This window comes from Pteropus alecto, unplaced genomic scaffold, assembly GCF_000325575.1.
Source record: "Pteropus alecto unplaced genomic scaffold, ASM32557v1 scaffold46, whole genome shotgun sequence".
NCBI lineage: Eukaryota > Metazoa > Chordata > Mammalia > Chiroptera > Pteropodidae > Pteropus > Pteropus alecto.
In genome coordinates this window covers 1-9612 of record NW_006439231.1, presented here as the reverse complement: position 1 = coordinate 9612, position 9612 = coordinate 1, and positions in this window count along the sequence as shown.

Sequence of the window (9612 nt, the reverse complement as noted above, 5' to 3'; positions counted from 1 at the left end):
CCAGCGTGCTGTCCTCTCTCTCATTTTTGTTTCTTTGCAGGCTCCCCCAAACTCTCTTTACTTATCCTATGGAATCTAACACAAGCTTTCTCTTTTTCTTTATTTTAATATCCCCCCACCTGTTCTTTTGTTCTGTTTACGATGTCCATTTCTTATGTCTTCATGGTACTTTAGTATTTCCATACTGCAGTACTTATTTTTACTTATCAGTGTCCCCTACTAGGCTCCAAATTTCATGTGTCAAGCAATGTGTTTTAATCGTCTTTGCATTTCATGTTTCACATGGCTTTGGAGCAAAGTTCAATTAATGAATGATTTTTTAAGCACAGGAATGACTGTGTTACTGATTTGTCACGTATGCTTTCACAGAACTTACCGGATATGAAGATTTTTATCTTTGCCTTCATCCTGGCTCTCATGATTGCCATGACTGTAAGTATATCAGAAAATCTTGAAGAATATATCTCAGTAATTATTCAAAGATTCTTATTTCTTGCATTCCGGACCACATTTGCATTGCCTGAACATGTCTTTATCGGTTTTAATGTTTTAGGTGGAAATTTTCCTTGAATTAAACTATATAAATTCATTAAGGACTTAGAATAAATCCTGAGTACACTTGCAGAGACACACAGATGTTAATTAACACACAGAGATGCTCAAGTGTAATTAGCTCAGTATAAAACGAAATTTGAAAAAAGAGCCCCAAGAGATGTGGGAATGAGACGTCGATAAAAGTGACTTAACTTTTAAAATCTCTAGACCTACCAGACGTCAAGTTTCCAGGTGGCATTGTCATTTACTACTCTGAGTCACTAGGTATAACTTAATCTCGCTGGAACTTTTTCCTTCTGCCCAACTACCTCCTCCTCTTTCGCATTCTCCATGTCTTTCTTTATTCCTCCTCCCTCATCCTTTCTTCTGTTAGAATAAATGGTACCTTTCACTTTGGTATTCTCGTTGTCTAGTTACTCAGAAATTCATCAAGAAATAATAATACTTCCAACAATCTAACAAGGTCTAGTTGATGTTACAAAAGCAAAGTGATTAGGACTACACAGTTTTTCACATTATCTTTTTTCTTAATGGATAGTGCAAAAATAAAAATCCAAGAAGAACACAGAGAAAGCATAATCATGAAAACAGACTCTCAGGACAATCAATTTTGAATGCATGCAGATTTTCAGCAACTTAAAACATATCTGTATAAAAACCATTTCTCTTGAGCAAATCTAAAGTTTAACTTTTCAATTTCACTATTTTACTTAGATTTTTCTCCTTTACACACACAAAAGAAATTTGGATAAGAGTGAGCTGATATTGGAAAGTTGCGAATTATAGCAAAAGCTTGCTCTTTACTCATGTTAAAGATGTCAGTATACAAACAAAAAAACAACTAGCCTAGTGTATCAATTATGTAAAACTTTGCCTTTTCACACTGAATCCAGAGTCATAAAATTATAACGTTCCCTATTTTCTTCTTTCTTTTTTCTAGGGAGCTGATTCATCTGAAGAGGTAAGACACTTTCATCTTTCATTTACTGCAAAACTTGATCATTAAACATATTTTGCAATTTTAATCTGTTCTTTATTTTAACAGTTTCGTCATCGCTTTCATTCCGGACATGGCAAGCACCGTGTAAGTATTCCCCTGATAAAGTGGCAAAAAACAAAAACAAAAAACCTAATTTCTTCTCTGAGTATCACTCTATAAGAAGAATCATTGCATATCTATATAGCGAATGGCTATATATATAATGTAAACTTAAAGTATACATTAAGTTTATTTCTATATGATATACTGGTATAGGACCCATATTTCCTGTGAACCGGTAGCATTTAGATGGAAACTTATGATACCATTCAGAAGAAGTCAAATATTCTCTCGGAACATAATTATCTTTGTCTGGCAAATAATTGCCTTGGCCTTAAAAGCAGTTGAAGTTCTACTTCTAAGTATACAATATGCCTAATGGAGCATAGTTGTGGCAAAAATCCCATGTGAAGTGGTAAGTTTTCATCTTCTGATTCTTTTGCATGGCAATGGATGGAGTCATTAGGTGGAGTTAATTGATCTCATTAAATAAGGGAAAAAATTTATGTATTTAACACTTTTCTTCGTAAAATATTTCCTTGATATCTCATATTATTTTGACATGGCATGTCAGGGTGATGAGTAGGTAAATTTTAGCATGGAAACAAATTAAAAGATGCAGAAGAAGGAGGCATGAAGGAGGCGGCTAAAAACCCATGTGAAGTGGTAGCCGTTTATCTTCTGATTCTTTTGGAGAGTGATGAAGTTATTAGGTGGTGTTCAATTGGCTGTGTTTAATAAGAGAGAAGATGTTATCTATTTAACAATTTTCTTAATAAAATATATCCTCGATACCTCGTATTCTTTTGACAAGTTATGTCAATGTGATAAGATCTCAAGATTCTTACTAACCTATTAAGTAGATTAATTTCAGCACGGCACCAAATTAAAAGATGCAGAGGAAGGAAGCATGAGAGATATTGGCATGAGCAAAGGTGAATACAAAAAAAAAAAAAAGTAGGAGTTTCAAGAGTCAGTAAGGTCATTATAAGTCAAGAGTGAGAAGGAGCAATTCCACCTAACCTGGAATTAGCAAATTCTTCCTCCCTGGAAATTCAAAGATGAGCAGGGTAGGAGCTTAGAGGTAATATTATGAAGAATATTTAAAACTTTTATTAGTGTTTAGCGATAATTAATGGTTACACATGTACTAGAAAACAACAAAATTGTCGACTAGCAGTAAAACTGTAAATGCTTTGTTATTTTTTTCCTTCTTTTAAACATTGTTCTTCTTATAAAAAAAGTGAAAACCTTGACAGAATTTTGAAAAATTATCTATGTAAATGATCTACGAGGTCCTACCAACCTTAATAACAAACTAAGTTTCTAACAGAAATCACTGTGAAATATTTACATTGCCATTGTCTCAACTCTCTGCAATTTCCCCTATTTGTTATATACAGAAGGGCCATGAAGGACATCGACGACGACATGCAGAGAATGGTGATGATTGGTAAGCACGGGATATGATTACAAAGGTAAGCCACAACTAGTGAATTGTTTTTTTATTCTGCTGAAATAGCAATGGTGAGAGTTTAAACAAGAAAAAATAAAATCAAGTCATCAAATCAAAAGCAGCTTCAGTTTAAGCAATGCAGCCAGATGTAGCTCTCTGAACATGTATTTATTCATCTAAATACGTCCAAAAGAACACCTCTGTCCTGGTGTGGTTAGAGGTGGGGCTTTTTGAATGAGAACACCTGTATTTGCATCCTGCTTTGGACAACTATGGTTTCACAGTTATCCTTAAACTACTCTCATCTTTTTTCAACTTCAATTTTCTCGTGCACAATAGGTATGATAACACTAAGTAACCATTTCATAGAATTGATGAGACTGTTAGAAGACACATTTCATAAATGACTTTGATTAGAATTGTATATATATTTGTAAGTGTATGATGCCCTGCCACTAAATCAGTGTCTAGATATGGTTTAACACATGTCCTTCTAAAATGTAATCTTTGGAGCAGGGGCACAAACCCCATCTGGGTACTTGTCATAAATTTAAAGGCTGAAGCCACACCCACACCCATTCAATCAGAATGTACATTTAATCAGATCCAGATCTGATTCATAACACGTAAAGTTTGAGAAACAGTCTTAGGGAATCTGATGAGCAATTAGGATATGGACCACTGCTCTGATATAGCAGCAAGAAGATAAACCAATTTACTTTTAAAAAGTCCGTTTTATCTCATACATGAAAGATTCCAAATTCCATGAAAGATTAATATTTTGTTACAAAGTAAAGCTGTCTGACAATTCAATGTTGAAATAGTTTCAACCAATTTCAATTATATTTCATGCACATGGAAAATGTATTCAATGTAAAGTCCCATAATTGACAGGGCAAAGAAGCTGAACTTGACTCCCTAGACATTAGGTAATAGCTGGATCTATATGATCAAGAAGGATATATTAAAACTATCTGAGAAAGACAAATATGGAGGAAATGTGTATGCCATAATTAAATGGAGGGGCAGAAGAACTGAGATGGGCTGATAATAGAAAGAATTAAAGAAAAAGGAGAAAGAACACTAAGAAAAGGCGATCAATAGATTTGATGACGGATTGAATGAAAGCCCAAATCAAGGAAAAGGAAAAAAAAATAGTTGCAAGTTATTGGAACTGGATAAGCAAATAAAAACTCTAAGTAAATGGACCTTTCAGAAAAGAGACAATGCTCTGGTTGACAACCTGTTTTGTTTTGTTTTGTTTTGTTTTGGGGGGGTTGTTTTGTTTTGTTTCAAAGAATATCGCTTTATGCATAGGCTTTGCTTGATTTAAGTAAGGGACTTTAAAAAAGGTAATTTGACTATGATAATTTTGAAAGTAAATAGCATTCAAATGGAAAAGCCCGTGGGCTGACTTGCAGAACTGAAACTCATGTGAGAAGTGACATGTGGAGAAAAAGATTACAGAAATACATCCAATGATCATTCACTGTTCGTTCAATGTTTCTTAAGTTCCTGAAGTACATACAAGGAAAAGTTAACAGTTTGGTACATAATTTCACCACAAGATTTGAAGACATGGAAATAAGGAGTTCTTTAAATGTTGGAAAGAAACGACTGGAAATAAATACTGTTTCCAGTAATATTATTTTAGGAAATAAGGGCTCAATGGCAATTTGTCCTCATTCATTCATTAGATATGTCTGGACCACATCATGAGCATGCAATGAGATAGCCACTGGGGACATAAATACCCTCAAGCAAAAGTCTCCGTGGTAGACAGCTAATTATCTAGCTAAAAAGGTGGACATAAAAGGAGGGAATCAGTCAGAATATCATCTGATAAAGAAGCGATATGATTAAATGTGTTACTGAGGCCTATTACATAAGCAGGAGTACGGCAGGTAAGTCGAGAACGATTATTGACAGTGTATAATAAAGAAGTCCAATGGGAAACTATCAGGGTAATTAAATATAAAAAATAAGAGCTCAAGCTGAGAAAGGAATAGTAGAGATAGCAGTGTATTCCAATGTAGAGTCTGATTAAAAAACTACTTTAGAATAATTTCAGTTAAGCTTTTTCATGCGAATGATTTTAACCGAGGCACAGTTTTTAGTCAGGAATCTTTTGTCATGTCAAAGAAAAACAAATCCGAACTTAGAAAAGGAGAGACTTTAACCAGAACAGAGACTATTGCCATGGGGAGAATGCTCACATCTCAGAAATCTGCAGCAACACAAAATCAAACAGGAAAACGCTTTGTATACAGGGTAGAGAGAGGTAAGCAAAGATTAGTATAAACTTTTAAGGGGAAGGTGGAAAAGCATAGGGAAATTACCAGTAGAAAAAAAGAGTCCATTGTGGCAAGCCAGTTCTCAGAATAAACTGATAGAGAGGCATGTTCCACTCTTTAGTGCTTGCTCAAGCTTTGGGACAAGCAGCGTTTAGGGGCCCAGAGTAGCCTATCATTTGGTGAAGGTAAAGCAGGGGGCAACAAATGGGCAATTGTGAGCACTTGGTCAGACACAAAGGAATCGATCTGGGTATAACTCAAAAACAGGGAAGTATCATGGTATTTGCAATGACTTAATCTATAGTGTAATAAAAATACTGTTCTCTCTTTCTCCACAGGCTTGGTGAGAAATTGTCTTTGCTCTCTACTCATGATGATTCTTCCTACTCAAAGATCCTTTCGACAATCTAGCAACATTGTATCAGGCCTCAGATAAGAAATGCATCCAAAGTGCTTCAATAAGTATCTTTTATAAAACAATTCGAAACAGTATTGTTTGTATATTCCCATAAGTATGAGATTGGAATTTTAAAAACGTTTGACCCATAAATATGTTTCTCTGTACACATTCCAGCTTTGAAAACACACACACACACGCGCACACACACCGAAAAGGGAAAGTCAATCGCTTAGTGTTACATGAATAATCCACATCTGAGATCAGTGATCAATATTTCTAAAACAGTAGTAATGATATTCTCTGGACTATTTGATTGTTTTCTATTTTGTTCTCTGTGTTCCAGTATTATAAAACGAAAAAAAAGAAAAACTTTTCACGCAGAATAAATCAATCTATCGAGCATACACCGATATCCCATTGTATTCAGTTTCCTAGTCTGCCGAAACAATGTACCAAAACTCTTGGCTAAAAACAACAGCAGAACAAGGACTCTCACCCTCTGCGGGCTATCTACCCCAAAACTTTGAAAACATTTCCCCATAAAGATATATGCACACCGATGTTCATTGCGGCATTATTCGCGGGGGCCAAGGCATAGAAACATATGAAGTGCCTTTCGATAGATGATTAAATAAAGAGAATGTGGTACATATAGACAGTGGAATATTACTCAGCCATACGAAAAGTTGAAAAACCGACAAAATGCATGTATCTTGAGATTACCACGCTAAGCGAAATAAGTCAGACGGAAAATCTGAGAACCACATGACTGAATCATATGTGGGATATAAGACTAAAGCCACAAACGAACAAGACAACCACACGAACAAAGCTCATAGACCCAGACAACATTTTATTGGTTACCAGACGTGAAAGGGAGGAGTGGGAAGGTAGATAAGGTCTAAGCGGGGCAAATAATACGGTGACGGAAGGAGATTTGACTTTGGTTGTTGACCACACAATGCAATATACAGATGACATACTACTGAATCGTACACACAAAGCCTATATAATTTTATTAGACGATGTCAATCCAATAAATTTAATTAAAAACTTTATTACATTTTATTTAAGAAGTTCATCCCTAGTAGATGGAATTTAATTCACCTAATTAGAATCTTGGAAGACTCCTGTCCTTCAGGTGAAGGTATATGGTGACAGGTGTACATGTGATAGAAAAATAAGTCTTCATTGGCTCTCCAAACAAATTCATTTACTTACTCTATGATTTTTTGGTGGGATAGTGTAGTCAAAATAGAATGTTATTGTTAATTTTGTTTTGGTTAAACTTGCTAGACTCAACAATATGTTATTTGCCTATTGCTTTGAATTCAAAATTAAACTCGATGTTTGATTTTGTATCGTGCATTTAAGGAAATATTTTTAGAGCACAGTAAAAGAGCCCCACTGGAGAGTGTCTCTCTCAGTCTCATTTTGGATAATACAGAGAAGAGTGTATGTGTTTGAGCGAGGAAGCTTGATAACTCAAATAAATAACTTTTAACAAGAGATTTCTAAATATCGTAGCTACACAGGCTCTTCCCCAATGTACATAATCTCTATTACAACACTCATAACTATTGGGATACTTTTCGAAGAAAAATACCTCCTGCACTAGTCACTTTTGTAGTGAATTGCAGTATGTTTCATAGTCCTTTTTCTTTTCTTTTTCCTTGCTTCCATCTTTCTTTTTTCTTACTTTATTCACTGATTTACACAAACAACAGTTATTAGGCACGACTCAAGTCACTGAAAAGATGAGTTATGTGACGCTTTGGAGAGAGAGAGTAATAGAGAAACGAAGAGACTATAAGGCATTTGGAAACGGAAGCTCCAAAGTAACTACCGTCATTTAAATGAAGAAGTTTGCTAACTAATTTTAAATGTAACCGGCCCCTTCTTTTAGCTTGGAACATTGACATACAGGCATTATTGGAGCTGCTTTTTAAATTCATCTTTATAAGAATTATACAGATTATGCTTGACCGTCAGAAACAAGAGGAGCAGAGGAGAGACACAAAGAGGAATTTTTACATTATCTGCAATCTCATCCTGCAAGAACGAGAGATGGTTTTAGAAGACTTGTGGGTGAGAATCTGTTCTGCTATTTTGCAGTGAAAAGGGGAAAAAAGCACTTTTATCTCCATGAGCTAATTTCATGTTCCTGAAAATTAAAAAGTGTTGCATTTAGAAGGGAAATACTTAACAAATACCTAATGCAATTTTGTAAGGATAGTTTCATATTGACACGGTCTTGCCAAGGTTCTATACTACCTTTATCTGTTTCAATTTTTTTTTTTAACTACTCTAATTAGTGGGAAAAAGTCTGTCACTGCTGACTTACACAGATAGGAAAAGTTAGAGTCCAGCATGTCCCAGGAGAGAATACAGTTCCTAGAAGCCTATTTAATTACCTGCAAAGGCAGCTACATTAAATAATATAATCCTATTTCATTTTATAATTATAAAAGATATAGACCTGGCAAATTTGGGGGAAAAAATGTAAGTTCACATGAATAAAATTTGCGGACCAGAGACTCAAGTGGAAAGATTATCACGGTGTTTATATTTTTATTTGGGTAATATAAAAATAAGCAGGTAATGATTGGGCATGTCGATCTTAATTGAGATTCAGAAATTCAGACCTAAATATTTAGACATCGACAGACTATAGGTGTTAATTAAAATTCTTAAAATGGCAAAATGGTAGAGCAAGGCATATAGTCAGAAGAGGCTGAGTTCAGAATCACAGAGAGAATCAGTTTTATGTCTGAGAAAAAGGAGGCAATGCAAAATATATAGGAGTAGTCCAAGAAAGAGAATTACAAGGAGATTTAAGGAGCAATAAGACTTAACTGACAAAACCAAATGTAGAAATACACTCAGGGGCAAGCTGAAATTGCCCCTACTGCATGGTTGTTAACAATCGTGAGACGTAATTGAATCAATGCATATTCATGACACCGCGCATGGTAGATGCTGAGTAAATTTTAGCTGTTAAAATTGTTATTCTAGTTTTGCCGTAGCATTGTTATCAAAAAAAAAAAAAAAAAGCTTTGATAGAGAATATAACGGAAGAGAAAGAAAACTAGGTTATGGACCAGAAAATCCATATGGACCAGTATAGTTTTTAGTCAAGAAGGTGAACGTTGACGTTCAGATTTAGATCGTTATCGAAAGGTTAGACCGAAAGGTTCATATTTATGCTGGACTGTTTTGGCATTCTCTTTGATGGAGAAAGGGAGATTTTTCTCAGATAATCAGTGTGTGTGGTGGGGGAGGTCATTGAAGTGTTGAGGAACACATCGTGAAGCTACTAATATTTTTCAAAGAACAAAAATGAAAATATAGCTAACTCCAAGTCCAATACAGAAATATTTGGTAAGCAGTTTTGAGTGACCAGTAAAGTATAGGAAAGATAAAGAAACAGAAGGAACAATTGTATGGTTGGGAGGTGTGTTTCTTTTTTTTTCTTTAGAATTTAGATGCCTAGGTAAAGTAGCAGGGGAAGCCGATTTTAGGGGTCTGCTGCGGTAGGGCTTTTCCAAGAAGGAATGCCACAGGCAGAGAAGCAGTGTGAACTACTAAGAGAACATTTAAAATGGTCCATGATGAAGTCCAGGTGAGTAGAAAGAAAGCGAGACCAAGTGGAAATACGCAGAATGGAATGCAAGGGGTAAGTGAGAGCTTAAATGACTGGAAAATTCTTTGAAGCAAACAAGAAGTCTCCCAGCTGTCACTCTTTTTTCACTTTTCTAAAATATGTGTCACATAATGACTCTCGATTGAACTTCGACCCCAAACCGATTGCTTAACACAAATGGTAGGGCCATAATAGTCTTCCCCACTCCCTGATGGACTTCCTTTG